Source organism: Puma concolor, chromosome F2, assembly GCF_028749965.1.
Source record: "Puma concolor isolate L17-30 chromosome F2, mPumCon1.1.hap2, whole genome shotgun sequence".
NCBI lineage: Eukaryota > Metazoa > Chordata > Mammalia > Carnivora > Felidae > Puma > Puma concolor.
The window spans coordinates 7,613,533-7,637,518 of record NC_141684.1 but is presented as its reverse complement, the minus strand read 5'-3'; the positions used below and the strand labels follow the sequence as shown (position 1 = coordinate 7,637,518).

Below are 23,986 nucleotides of genomic sequence, written 5' to 3'. Positions count from 1 at the left end.
CAGAACAGAGAGAGCATCGCCCCTGGAGAAAAAGGAAGCAGGGAGATAGAGGGGGAGACAGAGAGAAAGAGAGAGACAGAGGCAGAGAGGCTGTCTGCACAGTACCTAGCTCTGAGTGGGCTCAGGGCACCTGACTGAGGAAGAGAAATCCTCAAGGGAGAGGAAGGGACGATGAGGCCAAGCTCAGGGTCCACCTTAGCTCCTGTCCTTCTGGACTCTCAGAAGGTGGAGGAAGGAGAGGTTTTCTGTCCCGACTCTGGAATCTTCGCTGGCAAGTTTGGCCCATTGTCCAACCAGATCAGCCTTTCTCCCCCTTGGAGAAGGGGGACAGGGCAGGAGCAGAGACAGACCTGGAAGGTAGCACAGAGACACTGTTTCTAGTCCTGGGCCTGCCCTCACCCCGTCCGTGAGACATCCTTCGTGTTAAGCCAGGGTAGGGAAGGGGAGGAATGACAGCGACTTCACCTCGCTCATTCGCCCGATGTTGTGCAGGCACTTCTGTGGGCTCGGCTCCTTCACTCCCGACGTGGGGCTCGAACTCACGAACTGCGAGACCAGGACCTGAGCCGAAGTCGGACGCTCCACGGAGCCACCCGGGGGCCCAGGGGCCCCTGGAGTGGTGTTTATATACTGGTTTGTTTGTATCCTCCACACTGGGACATGAGCTCCGAGCTCGTATTATTTGTCTTATCCCCGGCTGTGTCCCACTGAGTGCCTACTGCTCCCGGGCGTTCAGGAAAGCTCTGGAACGCGTGCGTGAAGTAATTGCCCGACACGGGGCGCCGTCACTGGAACCTGGGCCTGTGTGGCTGCACAGAGAGTAATGAGCTGCCTGGACTGATCCCTGTGCGTTCATGACGGTGAGCCGGCCGGATGCAGGTCTGGAGGGCTTCGTGGAGGCGACCGCCAGCACACCGGGAGCCGGCAGGGCGGGGGCAGAAGTCCGTGACCTGTCTCATTCAGTTCAACTCAGTGTGCACCTCGTGGGCTCTGACCGTGTGCTCGGCCCTGCCGGTGCTGTCCGAATCACACCGAAGAAACACAAGTCAGGGGATCGTCCTCGAAGAAACTTCAGACGTGACAAATCCAGGGGCCATCCCAGTCTCGGCCGCCACAATGTCGTTTGCCTCCTTCCCGTGAGGAAGAAGCGGGCAGACCGTGGGCCTTGGAGGCTGCGGTCGTGGGACTCAGGGAGGCAGGTGGCATCGAGGAGGACTCTGTTCTGGGGCTGCTTCTCCTCACCGTGATCCCCGGAGAGATGTTTTCCTGCTCCGAACATGGCTCCGTAGTTGGAACACGGACCCCATCGCCTCTCGTCCCCCAGGGCTGTCCCGGAGACCAGAGTGCCGACGAATGAGAGAGTGCTTTTTCAAGGTCATGCGGGACGTGGGCGCGAAGGGCATTATTACTATTTGTGGTGCTGTTGGTATCCATGTATTTGGGGGCCTGGCAACCCTTACTTTTCAGTAACATCCCCCAGACTTTCCTCCAGACAGCAGCCCTCTCGCTCTCAGCTCATGAGGTTTGGGACAGGCTACCTCACCCTCCTGGGGGCAGGAAGAGCCCAGGTCTGGCCAGCTGCCAAATCCTGCTTCTCTGGACTTAGCAGTTAGCTTGGGGGTGAGTGTCGATCCCAAGCCAGTCCGATGAGGTCTTAGGTCTTAAGATGAGCCAGGTCTTAGGATGGAATAGGCAGGAAGAGGGATTTTCTTCCTTCCGTTTTTAAAGTTTATTTATTTAGGGGTTCCCCGGGTGGCTCAGCCCGTCAGGCGTCCGACTTCGGCTCAGGTCATGATCTCACGGTCCGTGAGTTCGAGCCCCGCGTCGGGCTCTGTGCTGACAGCTCGGAGCCTGGAGCCTGCTTCGGAGTCTGTGTCTCCCTCTCTCTCTTTGCCCCTCGCCCACTCATACTCTGTCTGTCTGCCTCTCTCTCAAAAATACACAAACTTCAAAAAAATTCATAAAGTTTAGTTATTTATTTTGACAGAGACAGACGTCATGAGTGGGGAAGGGGCAGAGAGAGAGAGAGAGAGAGAGGTAGGGAGAGAATCCCAAGCAGGCTCCGCACTGTCACCTCAGAGCCCGACACGGGTCTTAAACTCACGAAACCGTGAGATCATGACCTGAGCCGCAGCCAAGAGTCAGATGCTTAACCGGCTGAGCCACCCAGGCGCCCCAGGAAGAGGGGTTTTCTGCTGGGACTCCAAGCCGTGAGGCTCACGTAGGGAGGTGGATAAGGGGTTGGTAAATTTGTGTGGACTGTGGCAGCAATCTTGGGTTCTTATTCCAATTTTGCCATTTTGTAGCCGTGTGACTTCGGGTCCAGTGCTTAACTTCTCAGTGCTTCGACTTTGTCATCTATGGAAAGGGGTTAAAATAGCACCCACTTGGTGGTGTCATTGAGAGGTTTAAACGACTAGATGTTTAGAAATTATTTAGGATCCCGTCTGGACCAAGGGAGCAGTTAATAGTGTTTGCTAATACCGGCTGTTGGGTTAGACTGGAATTGCCAGCAGGCACCATGTGACGACGGTCTGTCTGACACTGAAGCCAGTACAGACACAGGAAGACTGAGTCCTGATGGGATCGCTTGAGCACCTGGATCCATCCATGCCTGAAGCCAGAAAAGCTCCAGAATTTATTTAAGCAGGTTAGAGTTGAGTTTCTGTTACTTGCAACTAAGAAATTATTATTGCCACGTAAAAATATTGGTGGCGACTGGCATAGCTCGGCTTTTTGCGATTCCCCTTTCTCTCCAGGCTACAGTTCAAATCTCTCAGCTAGAGCCTCCAAGAGTTCATGACCCGTCCCCTGCCTAAGTCACTGGCCTCCTTTGTCTCTGCATTCACTTGTCTGCCACTTCCCAGCCTTTCCAAACGTGCAGGGCCCTACGCCCGTCCTGTTTGTTCGTCCTCCTCCGCGACTCTGCACATGCAGTTCCCAGCCCTGGAAATACCCTTCCTCACTGGGCTGCCCCTTCCTCAGGTGTCTTGCTCTGAGACTGGATTAGGCTTCCCTCCTGTATCCTGGCTCAACAGGCCGTGGTGCCAGCAAAGCTCCCCACCCTCACCCCAAGACTGAGATTTCCTTGGGGGCAGGGACCCTTTAGACAGGAGTAAAATAGCTCTGTATTCCCAGGGCCCGGCGTGGAGTCTGCTACATGGAAGGTGCTCGGTACCCGTTCCTGGAAGAACTCCCAAACACCGCGTGAGTGGGGAAGAAACGATGACAGGCAGAGACGTGAGGTGCCAGCATTGTGATATGCTAAGAACCCCTAATGTGATTTGTTAAGAAAATTAAGCCTTAAGGGAACCAAGGGAGGCAGCCCTTTCGAAAGCGCTTGAAGTGGCTGAGGTCAGATACCTGCTGATGGCTGGTGGGCCACGTCATTGATGGTGAAGTAAACTTCCTCCTGACAGGTGCTTGATTTAATAAAAAAAAACCCCAAACTCATATCAGTCTTGACATGCCCAGGGAATAAGACGGCAAATTAGAGAGATGGAAATCCCACTCTGGTGCAAGCCAAGATTTAAAAGGCCCTGGGAGCCCTTATTTATGGAGTTTAGGTTTTCCTTTAGCCCTTGGGTGAAAGTGGGGGGTTGCCGGGGCCCTAAGTACTAATGAATTTTGTGCTGTGTTCTGCCTCCTGGCATGAAGTGCTTAATAAATGTTCCCATCTTTCTGCAGGGAAATCTCTCTCTCCGCTAATTGCTGTCAGCATCCATCAGGATCACGGAGACAGCAACATCCCAGCCAGAGGGCCTTGGGCTTGAGCTCCATCACCAGGAGATGGTCTCTTTGGGAAGGCCGAGCGACCCGGAAGGGGCTGCACCTACCGGGCATCTCCACCAGGAGGCGCACACAGAGGGAGTCTGGACCGCTAGTGGGCAAAGGTGCCCTGGGGCCCTGAGCGGCCGCCTGGGGGCCTGGATGTGGCTGAGCTCTGGGGCTCCATCAGCCTCGGAGACCAGCCCCCCTTGATGTCTTTCATATCTCAGACCAGCCCTAAAGGTTTGGTCACAGGGGTTCTGCTGATTTCAAAAAGAAAGGTTTGGAACACAATCCAATCCTCACTTTTTACAGGTGACACAGCCCTGAGGCGGGAGGGCGGGGGTGGGGGGGTGGGCTGGGGGGGTGGGCAGTGTGGGAGGAGGGGGGCACCGCAAGGTCAAAGCGACAATCAGGTTCAGACCTGGGATGTGAACCCGGGTCTCCTGATCCTGCAGGCAGTGTTTCTGTTCTGTTTGTGCTGTAAATTTCCCGCGGCCCTTGTCTGTCACCGCCTGCGCAAGCCCCAGGGCTCTGTGTGTAAACCTCAGAGACTGTAAATGAGGGAGAGGCGTGGGGTAGGAGCGAGCCCCCAAAGGGCAGGCCAGCTCCCACCTGCCGGGCCCCAGTTAGGAACCTCGCATGCCTTTTTGTTCCGGGAGTATTTGCTGAGTGCATATCAACATGCCGGGGGAACAGGACACAACGAGACTCGGGTCCTGATCTTAGAGAGTGTGTATTCCGGAGGGGGAAGGGTGAGGAAGCAAACAAGTGAACACGGAGATGCGTGCTTATCTCCTGTTCTTTCGCCTGCATTCACGGTTGCCCCCCGGGCCGTGGTCCTGTGCTCCCGCCATCTCTGGAACCTCCGTTTGGCCACCACATGCTTCTAGGCCACATCCTTGGTGTCCTAGCTCCCAAATGGCATTCGTTCTGAACCTGCTGTGTGTTTTTTTTTTTTAATGTTTATTTATTTATTTTGAGAGTGAGAGAGAGCGAGCGAGCGGGAGGGCCAGGGGGAGAATCCCAAGCACTGTCAGCACAGAGCCTGATGCGGGGCTCCAACTCACGAACCGTGGCATCGCGATCCGAGGCGAAATCAGGAGTGAAGCACCGAACCAGGTGAGCCACCCAGGTGCCCCCGAACCTGCTTCTGCATTGCCCTTGTTTCCCCCTGTGTCGGCGGGTGGCGGTCCCCACTTCTGTCACTTCCGCTGCGGTCTGGGTCATGGACTCTACTCCTGTCCTTGGATGATTCGTGTTGTGATACCTCCCCCCCCCGCCACGTCCACGCTGGCTTCTGCGCTGTCCTCTGCTCTCCTTCATGGGGTCCCTTCCCGTGTCCTCCTACCTCCTCACCTGCCCTCTCCTCTGCTGCCTACTCCCTTTGGGCTGAAGCCCTAACCCCACCCACAGCATCTGCCTTGCCTGGTTGCCGTCAGACCCCGAGCTGGCGGGACCGGGGCCTCTCCCCTGCCTGCCCCTTTCTTTGCTAGTCACGGTCACGTGGCTGGTTACTTCTTCTTGAAGCTTCTCTGGCTTCACTCACACTCCAGCTCTTCCTCCTCCCGTCCCAGGCTGCTTCCATCCCTCTCCTCTGCCGGGCCCCCTCCCCTGCCCTGGGTCTGACTGTCGGACCACCCCACGGCTCCGTCCTGGGTCGTCGTTCTCTCCTTACGTGACCTCATCCGCTTCCACGCCGTTAAACATCATCTTCACGGTAATGACTTCCAAATTTCTATCTCTAGCACTAACATCCTGAAGCCTGCTCCTTGACATCTCTACTTAGATGACTAATGGGCACCTCAGCTCCAGACCGCAAAAAAGTCTTACTTTTCCCACCTTGGCTCCAAAGCTGCTCCTCCCTCCCTTTTTTTTTTTTTTTTTTTTTGCCATTTCTGTGACTGTCACCATCTTCTCCCAGCTGCGGAAGCCCAGGTCCCGGGAATCATGTTGAGTGCATCTGAACGCTTCACCCCACGCCCAGCCCACACGTGAGGCCGGTGGGCGCCCTCCCGAAGAGAGATCCTGAATCCGCCCGCTTCTCTCCCTCTCCCGGCTGCCACGTGAGCCCCCCACCCCTCCAGCTCCCTTCGCTTCTCGCAGCCATCCCCACTCGTCTCCATGGTGCCTCTATCACTTTCTAGGATCTAATCTGTTCTTTACACAGCACCTGAGTGCTCTTTCGAAAACATCAATCGGATCTCATCACTCACCCACTGAAGGACTTCCAGAAATCCCCGATTGCACCTGCACTGAACATTTGCTATGCCTACCAAGTCTCTACGCGAGCTGGCCCCCGCCTCCCTCTGCCTCTGCCTTCATCCCACATGGCACTGCCTTCTCTCACATTTTGTTCACTGTGCCCTTCGATTTTCCTCCGTCCCTCCCTCCCTTCCTTCCTTTCTTCCTCCTCTAAACACAAAGTCCATTTCCACCTGACAGCCTGTGTTAGTTTTCTGTTGCCATGTAGCAAATTGTCACAAACTTATCAGCACGCACAGTGGCTCCATAGCGCTGGCTGCCTCCGTCCCCTCCTTCCCAATTTGTCATGGGGAATCAGCCATCTTGGGGGTGTCAGGTGGGGACAGGACAGCCTAACAAAGGAAACTGGGAGGGAGCAAAAGAAAGCCATCTAGGACCTTTGTCCTGGCCCAGCCTCTTCAGCAAAAATAGGATCCTGCGACTGATCAGGGGCTGGAAGTCACAGGGCTGTGGAGGACACAGGGAAATATACATGTTCCAGAAGGACAATAGCGCTGATCTGAAAGCCCCACGGTGAGGAGGAGTCACTCTTACCCTGTAATTGTCACCAGCCAGTGTCAGCTCGGGGCAGGGAGTCACTTTGGAGGGCCTGACAGGAGGAGGGCTGTCACATCCACGGGGATTCTTGCACACGGGTCAGTCTGGAAGTGGTGACAGGGCCAATTCTGCCACGGGCGCAGCTCTGTGCCAGCGGCTGGCAGGAGCAATGGCATGGGGAAGAGGCGGGAGGGAGACCAGCCTGCCTGGTGCCTTCGGGGGTCCCGCAGGGTGATGGGCGTGCCACCTAAGTCTCAGCCCCCGTGCTGGGTGATGTGCGGCTCTCTGACGTGCCCAGCTCCTGCTGGCCACCCGCCTGGAGGACACTTCTTCTCCCCTGTCCTTGGATAAGCCTGGCGGGTTCTTCTAGCCTTGGCTCAGCTAATGTAGCCTCCAGAAAGCTTTCCTCTTCCTAGGAGAAGTGCCTCTCTATGCTCGCATTTGCAAAACTTGCTTCTCTCTTACTACAGCATACTTTGCTGCGTATGCTTTCTGAGCCCTCGGAGACCAGAGACTATGTCTCTGTTTTCCCATCCCAATTGCACCAACACCAAGCCCATCGCTTGGCAATTAGCAAGCACTCCCTTTGTGCTAATGTAACGAATCTCTGACCCAGCTCTCATGGGGAGCCTGACATACAGCCTGTGAAATAAGCATCGTAACCTTCACATTTCCAAGGAGGAACCGACATGACGGCTGTGACATAACTTGCCCAAGGGCGTGATGCTGATGAATCATAGAGCTTGGTTTTGAACCATTATTATTATATTGGTAGTTTCAATTTACTGAGCACCTACTGCGTGTCAGGCACTGTACTCGGTTCTTCATAGGGATCATCTCTTAGCCACCTTCGCATTAATCTTGGAAGTTATGTATTATTCTCATGGTATGGATGGAAGATTCGAGAATCGGGGAGGGATATTACTTTCCCAAGATTATGATGGTGTAGTGATGAGAAGGGTCAGGATCCAGGTGTGTGACCCCAACGCATTTCACTGTACATACCTGCTCCCAATCTACTAATGGGGGGCCAGGTGGATACAAAAAGGGAACAGTAGAAGATGTGGGTGATGTGTTCACACTATGACAGCTACGTGTCCTGTGATGTGAAGAAAGAGAGCGTCAAATAATCTTTGCTGACAATGACTTGACTGTAGCTAATCATTAAAGGATGCATTCCTCAAGGGGGTTGGGTGGCCGCCACAAGAATAACGGAGACTCAGAGAAACAAAATTGGTCAGTGCGTCGGGCTGAGACATCGTGCTTTCGGGAGAGAGTGTGAATGCTGTTTTGTTGTCGTTTCTCGTGGACTTTCTCTGCTGGAGTTTGGGCTACCAAGGGCAGGGCCTTCATTGTTTGTCCCCAGCATCTAGCACATGAATGGCCGACGGTAGACAATAAATAAGGTTTAGGGACACAGATGCACAATTAGCCACAGTCTTTCTGGTCACCAGAGAGGTGTCCTTTGGTCTGTCACCAAAATAGTCTAGTGGGTTTTTCCAAGTGGAGGTGAACTGCTTTTGACCTCTGGTAAACCATTCTATATTTGGTGGTGTTTTCCCATGCTCGATGTTGCTCAAGTAGCTTAAAAAAAGAGAGCTTTACTGAGGCATAATTGGCATTAGTGAACAGCACATATTTAAAGCATACAATCTGATAAGTTTTGACATATGTATACACTGGGAAGCAATCACCACAATCAAGATAGCAAGCATATGAATCACCCCAAACGTTTCTTTCTGCCCCTTTGTCATTTTTCTCTCCTGCTCCTTCCTGTCATCTTTCCCTTGCCAACCACGGATTTGCTCTCCGTTACCCTACATTAGTTTGCCTTTTCTCAATTTTTGCGTAAACAGATCATACAGTAAGTGCTCTGTCTTGCCCGTCTTCCTTCGTGTAGCAGACTTGCTTTGAGATTCGCCCATGCTGTTGGGTGTATCAACAATTCATTCTTGTTCATTGCTGGGTGATATTTCATTGTATGAACGTACCACGATGCATTTATCCATTCAACTGTTGATGACCAAGCGTTTGGCTTGTTCCGGCTTTCAGCTATACAGGTCAAGCTGTGTAACGTCCACACACAAGTCCTTGCGTGAACGTATGCTGTCATCTGTCTTGGGTAAACACCTAGGAGTGGAGTGGCTGGGTCACATGGTGTGCATATGTTTCACTTTTTGAAAAAAACCGCCCATTGTTTCCCAAAGTGCTTGTGCCATTTTACAGCCTCACTAGCGGTGTGTGAACGTTCCGTTCCCCCACCTCTTCACCAACCCTGGCAAGGGTCGATTCTCACAATTTTCTCCATTGGAATACAAGTGTGCGGGATCCCACTGTGGTGTTAATTTGCGTTTCCTTACTGACTGGTGCTGTTGGCCATCTTGTGACCATGAGGGTAGCTAGTAGGAGGGACATGCCATCAGAATGAAGATGAGGTGTTGGGAATAAGGGGAGATCTTGGGGTCCTTGATGAGGTCACTAGACTGTGACTTAACCAGGTCTGGAAAACCTACCTTGGGACTTTGGTTATCTGGATGGATACACTTCCTCGTTGCCTGTGCTGTCATGACTCTGTTCCTTGTAGCAGGAAGAACTGTCACTGGTTCGCTGGGTTGAGCCAGCCTCACGCTCCACATCTGGAAAGCACGGAAACAGCGCTGGCCTTCAGTGTCCCTGGTGAAATGTCATCCTGAGGAACGTCTTTTTTTTTTTTTTTTAAGTGTATTTATTTTTGAGAGAATACAAACAGGGGAGGGGCAAAGAGATAGGGAAACAGAAGATCTGAAACAGGCTCTGGGCTGTCAGCACAGAGCCCGATGGTGGGGCTTGAACTCACCAACCGCGAGATCATGACCTGAACCGAAGTCAGACGCTGAACTGACTGAGCCACCCAGGCGCCTCCTGTGACGAGCGTCAATCCTTAGATTCTGGTAGCCCTCTTCAGCCCCCTCTCCTACATTCTGCCATCATATATCTTCACTCTGCCAAATTGTGGCATTATCTTTGTTTTATAGATGAAGAGACTGGTATTTCATTCACATCAAGATGTAACAGCTTTGAGATAACAGCTTCTCGTCTGACTCTGACCGGGGTGTTTTTTTGGAGCCACAGTCAAAGCTCTGGTGGAGAGACTTCCAGCATGAGCCTGCAGGGGAGGTGGAATTTGAGGGAAAATAGGATTATTTGTGAGTCCTTGAGAACAATTATCGAGGACGTTGTGTATCATGCTATAAAGGTGGCCGGGGGGGGGGAGGGCAGGAATCATGGGGATTTTCCCAGCCCCTTTTAGGCTCTGTGGAGAATGATTTTTTTGTAATGTTTTAGACTGTAATTTCACAGAAAGCCTGAGGATCTGGATCAGAGAAGAGGTTGCCTCTGATTTGGGGAGAGGCAGTCCAGTCTGACCGTGCCTCCTTTGTGACGATATTGCCAGCACCCATGAAGGGGCTCTGGGGTGAGGGGGTTTAGGGACACAAATGCACAAATGCACCAATGCTCAAGGTTCTGCAGTTGCAGACCTTGAGTCAAGGACTCGTGTGCAGGTGATTTATTAGGAAAATGCTCCCAGGAGAAGCCAGTAAAGGAGTCAGGAGGCAAGCCTGCCTGGGAAGGGAAGGAACCAAGTAAAGGCATGATTTCAGCAAAGTCCTGAGGAGGGCACCACGGCCTGACCCCTGGTGCAGCTCTGGAGAGGGAGGGTGACTGCCCTGGAGGGCTCTACCCTGACACCCCCTCGCCCCCCCATCCTGGCTGAGGGCCACCTGCGGGGAGGCACGCACTCAGTCACTTCCCATTGTCCTTGCGCTCTGGGTAACGTTCTCCAGCACACTGAGCAGGGTCCTCAGTGAACAGTTTCAGGTTTGAGGTTGAAATCAAAAAGCACAAGAAGCCAGGGAAGGGGGAGGGGCACCGGAAGGAGATCTGGGCAGACCCCCTCCTGGGGGGTCAGCGAACTGGGAGAGACGTGCCCCACTCCCCCTGCAGGTGTGAGGTGACAATTCAAGGACAGCTGCACCTGGAAGGTCGAGGTCAGTGTCTGAGCCTTGGCCCTCTCACTCCGGAATAGACCTTGGGCCAAGTTTTTAATCTGAGCCTCAGTCCCTTATCTGTCAAATGGGGACAGACACATTGACCTCCTGGGGCTGCTACGAGTATTAAGTCAGATTAAGAGCCATACGAGCCATTGTTTAAATGTTAGATATTAATGTGTTCCAAGCAAAAGACAGCCTTCCTGTGATGTTTGTGACCATTTCCGGGGGGAACGTCTGGGTGAAGGGGTGTATTCTGATTTGGAGCAGACTCAGAGAAGTGCAGAGTATGGGAGAAAGGAAATGCAGACACTGGCTCAAGTCATGTGGCCAGAAGAGTTGGGGTTGAGCGTGCAGCTCAAGTCCCTCTTCATGTCTGTGCTTTTCCATGGCACGGGGGGACTCGGGTCTGGGCTGGGCCCGGTCGGCTGTCAGCACACCGATGAGCCAGAGAAGACTGTGATCCCGGGAGTCCTGTTCTTGTCTACACCTGACGTGTCCTTAGGCCCAATCAAAGTGGGGGAAAAAAAATCATTCAGGGCAAATGAGAGAAGGCCTGGATGGGACGCAGTGAGTGTGACAGATGGCCTTGCCCGGGTCGCATCTGTGAAGCACACGCCTTCCCGAGAAGGCTGCCGAGTTCTGAGAGGGGGATTCCCTGCGGGGGTCTGCCAGCTGTGGGCATCAGCGGCTGTAACAGCCAGCTGACCTTTGCAGGGAGCCCATCAGTTAGTGCAGGACGCGCCCTCCCTGGCTTCCCTGCCCCGGGTGAGTGTCCTGCCTCTGGGGTGTGCAAGAGGCAGAGCCCGTGCTGCGCTGGCAGGGGGAGCCCAGCACGAGCAGGGGAGCCCAGGGAAGGACTGGAAGAGGCCGTGCTCCGCATCCGGAGGACTGTGTGTAGGTCCAGATACCCAGGAGCAGGGCCGAGCAGATCAGGAGAGCCCCAGGAGGAAGGGTTAGGGCCTTTCTACTCTCTCATTACTTGAGACCCAGCAGGTGTCTTTGCCCTTCAGGGAACATTCCCTCCGCACAGAGAAGGAAAAGGGATTTTAGGGGCTAAGGGAAAGCTACTATCACCTAATGATGCTGGTGCAAACGTATCTATTTTTTCAGGGCGGGGTTTCTCCCCCTCCTAGGGAACTAGGTTTGACCTATAAAACAGGAACTGAGTTTATGGGTGTGCATGGAGAGGATTTGCAGAGGGGCACGACGACGGAGGAGGGGGAGAGAAGTGGACAGAGACAGGGGCGCCTGGGTGGCGCAGTCGGTTAAGCGTCCGACTTCAGCCAGGTCACGATCTCGCGGTCCGGGAGTTCGAGCCCCGCGTCAGGCTCTGGGCTGATGGCTCAGAGCCTGGAGCCTGTTTCCGATTCTGTGTCTCCCTCTCTCTCTGCCCCTCCCCCGTTCATGCTCTGTCTCTCTCTGTCCCAAAAATAAATAAACGTTGAAAAAAAAAATTTAAAAAAAAAAAAAAAATAAAAAAAAAAAATAAAAAAGAAGTGGACAGAGAGAGTGGCAGAGGCCAGATGGCAAGGACCGGGATGGTATAAAGGTACTTGTCTGGGCGGGTGTAGGGGGGAAGCTGACCGTCTGCGTGGGGAGGCCCGGAGAGGGGGCTGGGGTCTCAGGCGGGTAAGCCCAGCCCGGGGCGAATTCACCGCAGGGACTCTCAATTTAGCTTGAAGGGAGGGGCCCAGAAGACCCCAGGAGAATATTGCTAAGAGCAGCTTCGTAAATTTGATTTCCTGAATGGTTTGGCAAATGTCACAATTTCTTGAAATGTCACACACCCCAACATTTTGTAAAGGCATTCCCTGTCCTTTCACTGTGCATCAGTTGAGAGAGAGCAAGTTAGAAGCAGGTATCACACGTGAGAAGCCACCCGGGCTCTGGACCTGGCCTGAGGCTCGGGGCGACCAAGTCTGGGCAACCTTGGACTAGCTGCTTAGTTTCTCTCAATCTGCTTTATCCTCAACACTGGGCTTCATGAAGAGACACCTTGGGGTGTAGCTATGAGAAGTGAGGTTGTCGGTTAGGTCTGCCGGCTCCCTGGGAGGGGATTATTCCTCCTTGGGGTTTTGTGGGTTCTGTCCTTATTGCCCCCAGCCCAGGGGGAAGCATCAGACAGAGCAAAACGGGGGCCAAGGCTGGAATACTAAGGCACCGTGCAATGTGTGTCTTCACTTGTCTCTGCGGTTGGGGTTCTGACTCCGTGTACCCATGGAAACCAGAGGTCGAAAGACAAAGTACAACTCTGTGACTTTAGGCAAACGCTGTATAATTTTGGAAATAGTTTCTAGCATCCGTTAAACTGATCTGGGAATATGGCTTCTAACTGAGGCCACAGCTGGTCTTCCTATCCCTCTCCCCTGAACTGAAGAAAATCAGGCCTTCAGAGGAACTGAGTCCCGACATGTGTGCCCTTTGGGGGGCCAGGCAGAGAACCCACCCAGGGCCAGCCGCCTCGGGGACGGGGGCCTCTTCATAGGCCCCCTTGCTGGCTGCCGTCACTTGGTTCCCTCAGTGTCCAGACAGAGGGTTAGGGGTTGGGGTCTAAGTCATTTTCTTCTCAAGAGGCTCTTGGGTCCTTAGGTCAATGTTCCCGTGTCCCTAGAGGACCATGGTGGCTTTCATTAAGGTAAAAAGCCCCCATGTGCCCTTCCCCGAATGTGGTTCCTACTTGCTCTGTGTGCATGTAATTCAAACGGCCACTGACATGGTTTATCCAAGTTGGTTGTGTTCACTCTAAAAATAGAGAAAAGCAGCAGACAACTCTCAAACACTAACAGCTTCTAACATTTGCACTTCAAGACAAAAAACATAGACAAAGATGCGGAGGTGCCCCCATCAGACCCCGGGCCGCATCAGCTCTACACGACTTTGGCTGGGAAGGGGCCACAGGAGGATCTGGAGGACAGAGAACTGACGTCTGGAAGGAGACCCAGGTGGGATGGGTGTGCCCCGAGGTTGGCTTCCTCTGCGGCAATTCTCAGAGGTGTAAACGCTCGCTTTTGTCCAAAATGGAGGGTTCGGGGAAGTACACGCTTTGGTGCTGACGGCAGGGGGGCTGGGGGAGAAGGACCTGTAGTAGTCCGTGACCCCTGTATCCTCCACCTGACTGATCCACCTGGATCCACTCATCCCCAAAGCCCGAGCCAGCCCTGCACCTTCCGGGCATAGGGGCCCGTGAACACCCTTTCCGTGTACCTCGTTTGGGTTGAGTTCATTTTCTGTGCAACTGGAATTTTTTGAATCATTTACTTATTTAATGTTTATCTTTATTTATTTTTGGGAGAGACAGAGCGCAAGTGGAGGGAGGGGTAGACAGAGAGGGAGACACGGAATCAGAAGCAGGCTCCAGGCTCCGAGCTGTCAGCACAGAGCCCGACGCAGGGCTCAAACTCGTGAACCGTGGGATCATGACCTAAGCCGAAGCTGGATGCTTAACCGACCAAGCCACCCAGGCGCCCCTGTTCTAATCATTTAGAAACGACTGTAGAGTGCAGGGAGGGTATAAGGGGGCTTCGTGGTGGGGGGGGGGTGTCCGTTTTTGGGTGCAAACAGCACACAATTCTAGGAACATGGAGTTCATTTCCAATCTCCCCGAGTCCCAGCAGGGGCTCCCTGGGGAAGCCAGTGCCATGGTAGAGCCTCAGTTTCCCCCTTTGTACAGTGAAGGAAATACCAGTAGTGCTGGGGGTCCGATGAAATGACACGTGTGAGTGAGCCGTGTGCCCGCACAAGCACTAACCCAGCGGGCTCTGCAATTTCCTTCCCGGTAATACCTGCTGTTTTCCATCCTGTTTTCTCCCGTGGCAATAATGGTGATTACACCTGACACACTGGAGTTTTACTCACCTCAGAATGCTATCAGAGGCAGTGTCTTATTTTCTTCCAGTGCATTTCCTTTTGGATTCAGGGGGCTGCTGTGCCGAGGGCAAGTGGCTGGGGAGACGTGGAACCGACACTTAAAATCATCTGTTCTGGGCCAGGCTTGGGGCACCCTTGAGCTCGTTTAATTGTCTCAACAACCTTGCAAGGCTGAGACGGCCATTGCCGTCTCTAGATGGGAAACTGGCTTTCTGCGAGGTTCGCAGCCTGGGGTCCTACAGCTGGAGGAGGGTGGAGCCTGGGTTCCAGTCCAGACTGGGATGGCACCTGCTCTGGGAGCCTCTGGGCTTCACCCTGAGGGAGCCCCTGGCAGTGTATCAGGAGAATGATCACCCTCTGCTCTGTCTTCAGCCCCGCCGGGCCCCCTCCCTGGTGCTCCGATGTGGGGTTTGCATTCCTCATCGTCCTCCTCCTCCTCCTCCTCCTCCTCCTCCTCCTCCTCGCCTCCACCTGTGTGTGTCTCCTGTGTGCCTTCCCGGAGGTGGTGGGAACGGCCCAGGCTCTGGCTAATTCAGGCTTTCTTTTCTGAGTTTAGACCCTGGCAAATCTGCTTCCTCTTCCTCCCACCTCTCAGGAAGCCTGCTTAAAAGCAGTTGAGTTGACAAGTCAGAAGAGAAGACGAGTCAGGCAGCAGCCAAGTCTCCCTGGCAGCTCCCGAGGGGCTCGCAGCCGCACGGCTGTCTATACCTGTAAGAACACCACATACTCTCCAATGGGTTTTTTTTTTTCGTTTTGTTTTGTTTCTTAAAAGAAGGGCTTAAACAAGCCCCCGCACATCCTCTTCTTAAATGGCATAAAATTATAAATGGATAAACTTCCCTTGGGGGTATGTTGGTGGAGTCTCTTCTGTACTATTCATATCAGGACCGTTTTTCTAAGTTGGGAAGTGGCCTCTGCCATATATAGATATACACACACAGATATTCTAATATTTTATGTACATGTACTGTATCACCTGACTACACACTGGGCATTGTGGAAGATATTGGGGAAACGAAACGGAGTAAGATTCAACTCCTGCCTTTAAGTGGTTGCTAGTTCCTGGGGCTGTGGATTAAGAGACCACGAAAGTAAGTGGGAGCTGCTAGTGAAGAAAGTTCTGAGGGTCATACAGGGCACCGTGGGAGCACAGAGGACAGGCGAGGGTGTCCCCCTGCCCTGGAAGGGAGCCTGGGGGAAGGGGCATCTAAACAGCAAGAGCATGAGAATCAGGACACAGACAGGTGCGGGGCTTGGGGCAGGAGGAGAGAGAGAGGGTTATTGTAGAAGAGGCACCCTGTCCAAAGCTCAGAGACAAGAAGCACATTGCTCCGGGGAGACCTGGAAATACCTTGATTGGTTTTCAATGTATCACTCTTTCTAAATAGGGGTGATACTGACTCTGGGAACTTTGTGGTTAAGTGTGTATGGAAGGCAATGGGATGATGCTATCAGCCAGCAACTTGATGGCATTTGGCAATTTGCAAATGCTTTTGCTGCTAATACCCCGCTGGGGTCTCCCAACCAGGAGGTGTGTGTGTGTGTCTGATCTTGTTCTAGTTCTAGCTTTACGCCTGGGAAAACCAAGGCTTCGAAGAGGGCCGTGTCCTTTCTGAGCTTACAAGTGGGTTGCCTCACACTTTATATTGGTTTTTAATTGCACAACAAATGAGCACACATTTGGCAGCTGTAAACAACACATGTTTTTTTATCTTCATGGTTCCCAATGGCTCAGAAGGCTGGGGCACAGCTTGGCCGGGTACTCTGCTTCAGGATCTCACCAGACTGCAATCCATGGGCAGACTGGGCTGCACTCTCATCTGAAGGTCTGACTGGAGAAAGATCTACTTCCAAGCTCTCGGAGTTGTTGACAGAGTTCATTTTCTTGAAACGGCAGGAGTCACAGTAGCTGGCTGGTTTGAAGTCAGCAAGGAGAACAACACCCTACAGGGGAATCTGCTGGCAAGACAGAGTTCTATGTGACGTAACACCGTCACGGTGGCATCCATCCCCTTTGCCATGTTTCGTTGGTAGGAAGAGGTCCCGCCCATATTCAGGGGGAGGATATTACACGAAGGCATGAGCGCCAGGAGATGGGGGTGGTAGGACTTCCTTCAAGCCTGTCTCCACACACTTGTAGCCTTTGCCCACCGGTGCTCCCTCCCCTGGCTCTGACAAGTCCCGCCTACCCTCCAAACCACGGCTCAGATGTGTCCCGCTTCCCTTGGGAGGCCTCCCAGAATGCCTCTTGCTCCTTCCACATGCTGCTGCCCTCCTTTCCCTGCCTGGACTGCAGCGGTCACTGTGAGGTATTGAACCCTCACCCCTGATTTGCAAGCCTCTTTCCCTCCAGGTGGGAACCAGAACTCCCCACTTTTGCATCCTTGGCGCCCGATGCATCGTGGGTGCTCAGCAAGTATTTATAAGGAATCAAACTGATGAATGGAGCGATGTGCTTCGAGCCCCAAGTCTATTCAGGAACTTGAGCGCAACTCCGGGCCTCATTCCATCATACCTCTCCATTTTCTCAATAACCCAAGACTGAAACCAAATTAGCACTGTGCATATTCCTGTTGGAACCAATTCGGTTTAAAGGACCAGCTCCCCCTAGGACAGATGGATGATAACACACAGCATTTTAATCAGGTTTTTTAATTTTCCAAAGCGCTATCATATTCAATATTCCCACTAATTCCTTCCATATCCAATTGGGCTTGGTCTCCTTACATACACTATAAGTAACTGGGGTTTGGAGAGATGAGCTAATTTGCTTAAAACTCTGCAGACCGGGGCACCGGGTGGCTCAGTCGGTTGAGCGTCTGACTTAGGTTCAGGTAATGATCTTGCGGTTTGTGAGCTCAAGCCCCGCGTCAGGCTCTGTGCTGACAGTTCAGAGCCTGGAACCTACTTTGGATTTTGTGTCTCCTTCTCTCTCTGCCCCTCCCCATTCTCTCTCTCTTTCAAAAATAAATAAACATTAAAAAAAAAAAAACCCTATGCAGATAAAACAATTGCAGGGCTGTGACTCAATGCAGGGCCGCTGATTTCCATCGTCCAGCACATGTTTACCGCGGGCCAACGCTGTGTCTGTCAGACCTCCCTGGGGATGGGGACGTCAACAGGATTGCCATTGTACCCACGGACAGTTCGTGCTGCCATGATGGAAGCAGGGAGCTGAGATTGTAAATATAAAACGGGTTCACAATGGCACTGATAGAGTTGTGTGCAATAAGTTTTGGGGAACTAAGAGGAGAAATATATCGCACGGGGTGTGGGGGACGAGGGTCCTCAAAGTGTGCACAGGAAGTCACTAGGGAGTAGCAGGCAAGGAGAGAAGGAAGAACGTTCTTTTTAAAAACTTTTTTGATGTTTGTTTATTTTTGAGAGACAAAGTGAGCGGGGGAGGGGCAGAGAGAGGGGGAGACGCAGAATCCCAAGCAGGGTCCAGGCTCTGAGCTGTCAGCACGGAGCCCGACACGGGGCTGGAACTCACGAACCGCGGGATCACGAGCTGAGGCGAAGTTGGATGCTTCACCGACTGAGCCCCCCAGGCGCCCCAAGCACATTCTCGACAGAGAAGAGCCAGCGCAAAGCCTGCAGAGGAGAAGGTCAGGATGGCACGTCAGGTTGCCGTATGAGCAGCGCACAGTGCATTTGAGGCCGGGGCCAGGAAGGGCGCGTGAGGGCACCCTCTCTCCTCTCTCCTGTGCTCCTGTGCTCCCGTTTCTAGAGCATGTACCTCTCCTCAAGGGCTCCTCCCTCTGCTTGTTTTCTGGAACCTGCTTCTCACAACTTCACTCTGCCGTGTTTCCTAGTTCTTCCTCATCGTCAGCCCATCCCTCGTTCTCAGGGACCCCCCACTCGGCATCCCCACCGGCCTCAACCCCCATCGCTCTCCGGGACCCCCCCCCACCCCGGGATCAGGCCGGCAGCGGGCCTCACAGTGTGCAGCTCGCTGAACACTCACAGAGCCCTGTCCCCTGTGACCGCTCATCAGGCCGTGGGGTCCCTTGGCCCTGCTTCCTCACATCACACTTCCCCTTGTTGGCCCACATTTCCAGCTGCTCGCTACTGCCCCCTTTGTTGTGGGCCTCCCACTGCTGGTACGAATCCTTCAGGGTTTTGTCTTCTGCCGTCTTCTCTTCTCTTCATCTGAGAAAGAGGGAAAGGCTGCCAGTGCAAAGGCCCTGCGGTGCCAAGGATCTTGTTGTGTTTGATGAGTTAGAAGAGGCCTGTGTGATGATGAAAGGGGCTCTCCTGGCTGATGTGGGCAGAAGCCAGTCCGTGAAGGGCCTTGCAGGTCATTCATAAGCATGACATTTATTTGCTGTAAGTAGAAGTCTTTGAAGAGCAGTAAATGGGAATGACACGATTCTCTTTGCATGTCTCAGAGATTGCCTGGATTCTGCTGAGGAAACTAGACAGGAGAAGGACAAGAGTGGAGGCAGAGAAACCAGATGGTATAATTTTAAAGAAATACATGACAGTATTTGCTGATGAATTAAATGTGGGGAGAGTCAACAGAGAGCATCTTTCCTTTTTAATTTACTTATTTTGAGAGAGAGAGAGAGGATGCAAGTAGGAGAGAGAGAGAGAGAGAGAGAGAGAGAATCCCACGAGGTTCCGCACTGCCAGCACAGAGTGCAACGTGGGGCTCGAACTCATGAGCTGCCAGATCGTGACCTGAACCGAAGTCAAGAGTCAGACACTTAACCGACCGAGCCACCCCGGCGCCCCTCAACAGAGAGGCTCTTAAGGTCCCTCCTGACACGGTCAGTCCCTCTGTTCTTCTGTTAATTGTACAAAACACTTTCCTTCTCTTTGTTAAGCACGAGGCCAAGACTGAGGCCTGACAGATTTGTCCAGGAAGGCTACAGCGATCCCTGTTTAGATGGAGCCGGTTCGTTATGCACGTAGACAGTGGAAGGAAGACAACCCAACGGTACCAGCTCCCCAGGTCCTCGTCCCACACCCCGAAAGGAGAATGTCGAAGCCACCGGGGCCAGAGGACCATGCAGCACAAGTTGTGGGACGGGCCTGCTGAATGCAGCTGTGTGGTTTTACAGTCTCTTCTACCCTTGGGGGTGGGGGTGTGGAAAGCGTCATACCTCATCAGAACTCCAGAGGTCAGGAGAAAGTCTTTCCTGACTGGGGACGTGGTAAGGGGGAAGGGATGGATTTGTAGTGGCTCCTTATATTCTGGAAGGATCACGAAGTGTTCTACCAAGACTCAGATTGGCGACGGTTTGAGGCTTTGTCTTCCAGGTTCATGTGGATGCGTGTCAGGTCACCAGGCATCCGGGAAGAGCCTGTCTTCCTTAGTGCCACTTGTTGATTGCAAACACACATGTCACTTACTGTGACCACTTACTATGTTCTAAGTACTTTATACATATTAACTCACACATGTAATGTTCACAACAATCCTCTGAGGTAGGTGCTATTTTTGTCTCGATTTCTCAGGGGAGGACCCTGAGCCACACAGAGGTAAGCACCTAGCCCAAGCTAGTAAGAGATGGGACTGGAAATTAATTTGAACCCATGAGGACAGGCATCGCGTCCATTTTGCCCACCGTGCTCCCCAGGGGCTAGAATGTATGGTGCATAAAAAGAACTCAACTCAGGGGCGCCTGGGTGGCTCAGTCGGTTGAGCGTCCGACTTCGGCTCAGGTCATGATCTCGCAGTCCGTGAGTTCGAGCCCCGCGTCGGGCTCTGGGCTGATGGCTCAGAGCCTGGAGCCTGCTTCCGATTCTGTGTCTCCCTGTCTCTCTGCCCCTCCCCCGTTCATGCTCTGTCTCTCTCTGTCTCAAAAATAAATAAATATGTTAAAAAAAAAAAAAAAAAGAACTCAACTCATGTCCAGGAACAGATTGAAGACCAAGGCGAAAAAATGGAGATTTGGGCTGATGGATGTAGGGCATGAAGGGATTGGAGGGGTCAAGGGTAACTCCTTACTTTCTCCCTTGGTGATTAGGGTGTTTGTGGGGCCACCGATCGAGTTGGGTGTTAGGAGGAAGAACAAATCTGAGGGGCAGGTAAGGAACTCACTCTCAGATACTTTGATTTAAAGATGTCTGCAGACCACCTGGGTGGTGACGCTCAGCAAATTATTGAGAAAATAAAGAAAAATGAGATACATTGCCTTCCTTCCAGACAGAGAAGTAGCAGAGACATAATCGCAATTCGACGGTGCAATGATGTTGGGGGGAGAAGAGGAGGAAGGTGAGGACAAGCAGAGTGAGCCTCACGTCGGGTGTAATCCTTTATCATCCTCCCCCAGCGCTTCTTCACTGTGTCCTGGAGGAAGTGGAGTCATTGATCAGGTCCCCGGGGGACTATTCTGGTCTTGACACTTGAGCGGTGGGGTGTCGGGAATTGAATCTATTCTGGATAATAGTTCTTCCCTGATTGTTCTCCCAATGAGGTGATGTTTCAGCTCTGTCATACCGGATCTCCTTAGTTTTTGAATAGTCTCCCCATAATAACCTGCTTTCCTTAATCACCTTAAAAGGCTGTTCATCTAGCCCCTGGCTGATGTCGATGTGATTGTGGTAGTCAGTGTACAATGAGGGTGGCTGTGGGGGGGGGGCAAGAGGCCCACTGAGGCACAGATGGAGACAGTCCTTGAAGGATCCCTGGGTGGGCGACAGTTGTCATAAGAGATCAGACCTCCAGGGACAAGAGAGGCCTTGGAGGATAAACTGTCTGAAATTAGGGTGAGGATTGCATGCGCGCTTACGCCTGCCGTCCTTCCTGTGTTCTTTTCCATCCTTTTCAAAGGAGGTGGGTTTTTAGGACAGGCGATTTGGAAATGGGGAGGGAGCTTGGAATAGTTAAAATGGGTAGACACAGACTGTTCCTATGGATCAGGCTCCAGAAGCTCTATTTCTGTCTCTGTGTTGGTTCCTTGCCTCTGGGAAGATCACAAATTCTCCCCTGTTACTGCAGGCCTGATGACTATTTATCTTTACGTATCACCCTGGCGACCCTGGGGACATCATCTGATAAGTGGGAATAACGTTTCCACTAATGTACAGAGTTCCAAGTTCTGCCACACAGGAAACCTGTGGGGTGAACTGCCGTCTATCCGATTTTATTGCTTTAGAGATTGGAGGCTCAGGGTTGACAAGACCTCCAGGATCATACAGCCAGTGTAGGTGCAGAATCAGAGCTGGTTCCCAGATTTCTGGATTCCTGGTCCAAAGCCTATTTCCACCACACCGTGGTGCTTTGGGGTCTGCTCGCTGATGAAGCCCTCCCTCCCCTCTGCATCCACATTTTCTCTTTCCTTGACCTCCAGGGCTTGTTTATCTGAGCGGGTAGGTCAAGTGTCTGATACGCGGTGTGGCGCTTAAATGACACAGGAAGCCCTTCCCCGTGCCCACACGCAAATTTGCCCGAGACAACCTGACACGTGGGCAGGTCTCATTCACACTGCATGACAACCGGGAGACAAATGCACGTCCGAACCATGCCCAGGAAAGGCGAAAAGAACACTGGAAAGGAAGTCAGCAGGCCTGGATCCAGGCTTGTTTCTTCCCCGGTTCTAACTGTATTTGTAAGCCAGGGAATCTCCCTGGGGCTCAGTGTCCTTGTCTGTCAATTAGGAAAGCCGCCCTGCCCGTCGCCCAGGCATGTGAAAGAGTTGGGTAATGTGTCAGGCTCAATACAACTCTAAAGCCGTGCTGTAATTATCCGAGAGGCCCTGGAACCTGAAGGCTGATATATAATTGCTTCTCTCCACATGGGAAATATGATGAGACACTTGCTCACTTCTTTCCCCCACAAGGGAATAGCAGTTATCTAGGGGGCATTTGGTTTGGTTTTTAATCATGCACAGGTGTAAGATTCCAGCAGAACAGAGCCTCTTCGGGTGCCCCTTTCCAATCTCTGCAAGTAGAGACAGAGATAAGATTATTTACACCCCCTTCCATTATTCACAGCCTCTTGGAATGTAGCATTAAATAATTCAGAGACCATACAAGCTTGAGGATTGATGGTGAAGCTGATAGTTCTTACCAACACAGCATGCGGCAGCTGCAGAAAAGTCCGGATTCCGGCTCAGATGCACGTGGGAACAGTGGCTGGATGCCCCACACTCCTCAGGACCTTGGAGAAGGGCCTTCCTTCTGGTCTAAAAGTGACTCTCCATCACAGGGGTGGGGCACCCCGTCTCTGGGTAGGAAAATGTCTATCCTGTGGCTACCTTCTAATCTCATCCACCTTCTTGAAGACCACTCTACCCGTCATAGGTCCAGACCCATAGTAGGTGTCTGATGACTAAAAAAAAAAAAAAAAGAATGCTCTTGATTTGTTAGCAGCTTGTTGTCTATACTACAACATATATAGATCAGAGCCGTTGGGAGTTGGAAGACCTGTGTTCTAATTTGTCCGCTGATTAGCCTTATTGGACACGGAAACGTCGAGGGAGTAGAGGAGAGAAGCTTCAGACGGAATCCAGGGAAGAAGCAGATAGCTAGAGGGATGCGAAGAGGGGGAATTTCCGGGGAGGAAGTGCAGTGTGGCATTTGAGGATGGAGAGTCCCTGGAAGTGGCCACTGGGTGTGACAGTGAGGAGGTCGTCCAAGTTCATCTCTGGCCTCTTGAATCCGGCCTTCTTTCTCGGGCAGTCCACCGACACAGGCACACGGGCAGTCCATCGGAGCCCAACGCCTAACTGTCTGGCCTCTGACTCCCTGCATTTGGCTCCTGGGCCCTGGAATCCCTGGTCCATGTTCTGGCTCTGGAATCTTCTCCTGGCCCTTCCCTCCGCTGGGCAAGCTGTCCAGACTCTCCTCTGGCTCACAGAGCGCTGTTCTCCTTCCTGCTTGACTCACTCTCCCAGCCCCGAGGAAGCTTGCACGGCCAGGATGGCTCCTTGTTTCAGGCTTCACGTGGCCATCACTGGTGACCTCCAGAAGGGAAATTTAGGTGAATCCTGAGTTAAAATGCTATGTTTTAAAGAAGTAGGAGTATAATAGCATTTTTAAAAACAGTTTATTTGTTTATTTTGAGAGAGAGAGAATGTATGAGCACGAATGCATGCAGGGGAGGGGCAGACAGAGAGGGAGAGAGAATCCTAGGCAGGTTCTGAGCTGTCAGCACAGAGCCCGACACTGGTCTCAAACTCAACAAACATGAGATCATGATCTGAGCCGAAATCAAGAGTCAGACGCTTAATGGACTGAGCCACACAGGCGTCCCAAAAGTCAGCATTGAAAAAAAATTTTTTTTAATATTTATTTATTTTTGAGAGAGAGAGAGAGAGAGAGAGAGAGAGAGCGAACATGAGCCGGGGAGGGGCAGAAAGAGAGGGAGACACAGAATCTGAAGCAGGCTCCAGGCTCTGAGCTCCGAGCTTTCAGCCCAGAGCCCAGAGTTTGAGGCGGGACTCGAACTCACCAACCATGAGATCATGACTTGAGCCCAAATCAAGAGTCAGACGTTTAATGGACTGAGCCACCCAGGTGCCCCAATAGTCAGCATTTTTAAGTTACGAGTGCAAGAATCGTGGCAA

At 52.5% G+C, this 23,986-nt stretch overlaps 2 long non-coding RNA genes across 2 annotated transcripts; both read left to right on the top strand.

The window, feature by feature from the left end:
* Positions 1 to 1,747: 1,747 nt before the first annotated feature.
* LOC147571810 (uncharacterized) lies at positions 1,748 to 4,096 on the top strand. Its single transcript, XR_015246592.1, has 3 exons — positions 1,748 to 2,650; positions 3,139 to 3,245; positions 3,688 to 4,096. It is a non-coding gene; the product is annotated as an uncharacterized LOC147571810 (long non-coding RNA).
* A 93-nt stretch (positions 4,097 to 4,189) lies between these two features.
* Positions 4,190 to 9,755, top strand: LOC147571809 (uncharacterized). The gene is made up of 2 exons (XR_015246737.1): positions 4,190 to 4,890; positions 5,693 to 9,755. It is a non-coding gene; the product is annotated as an uncharacterized LOC147571809 (long non-coding RNA).
* The last annotated feature ends 14,231 nt before the right edge of the window (positions 9,756 to 23,986 follow it).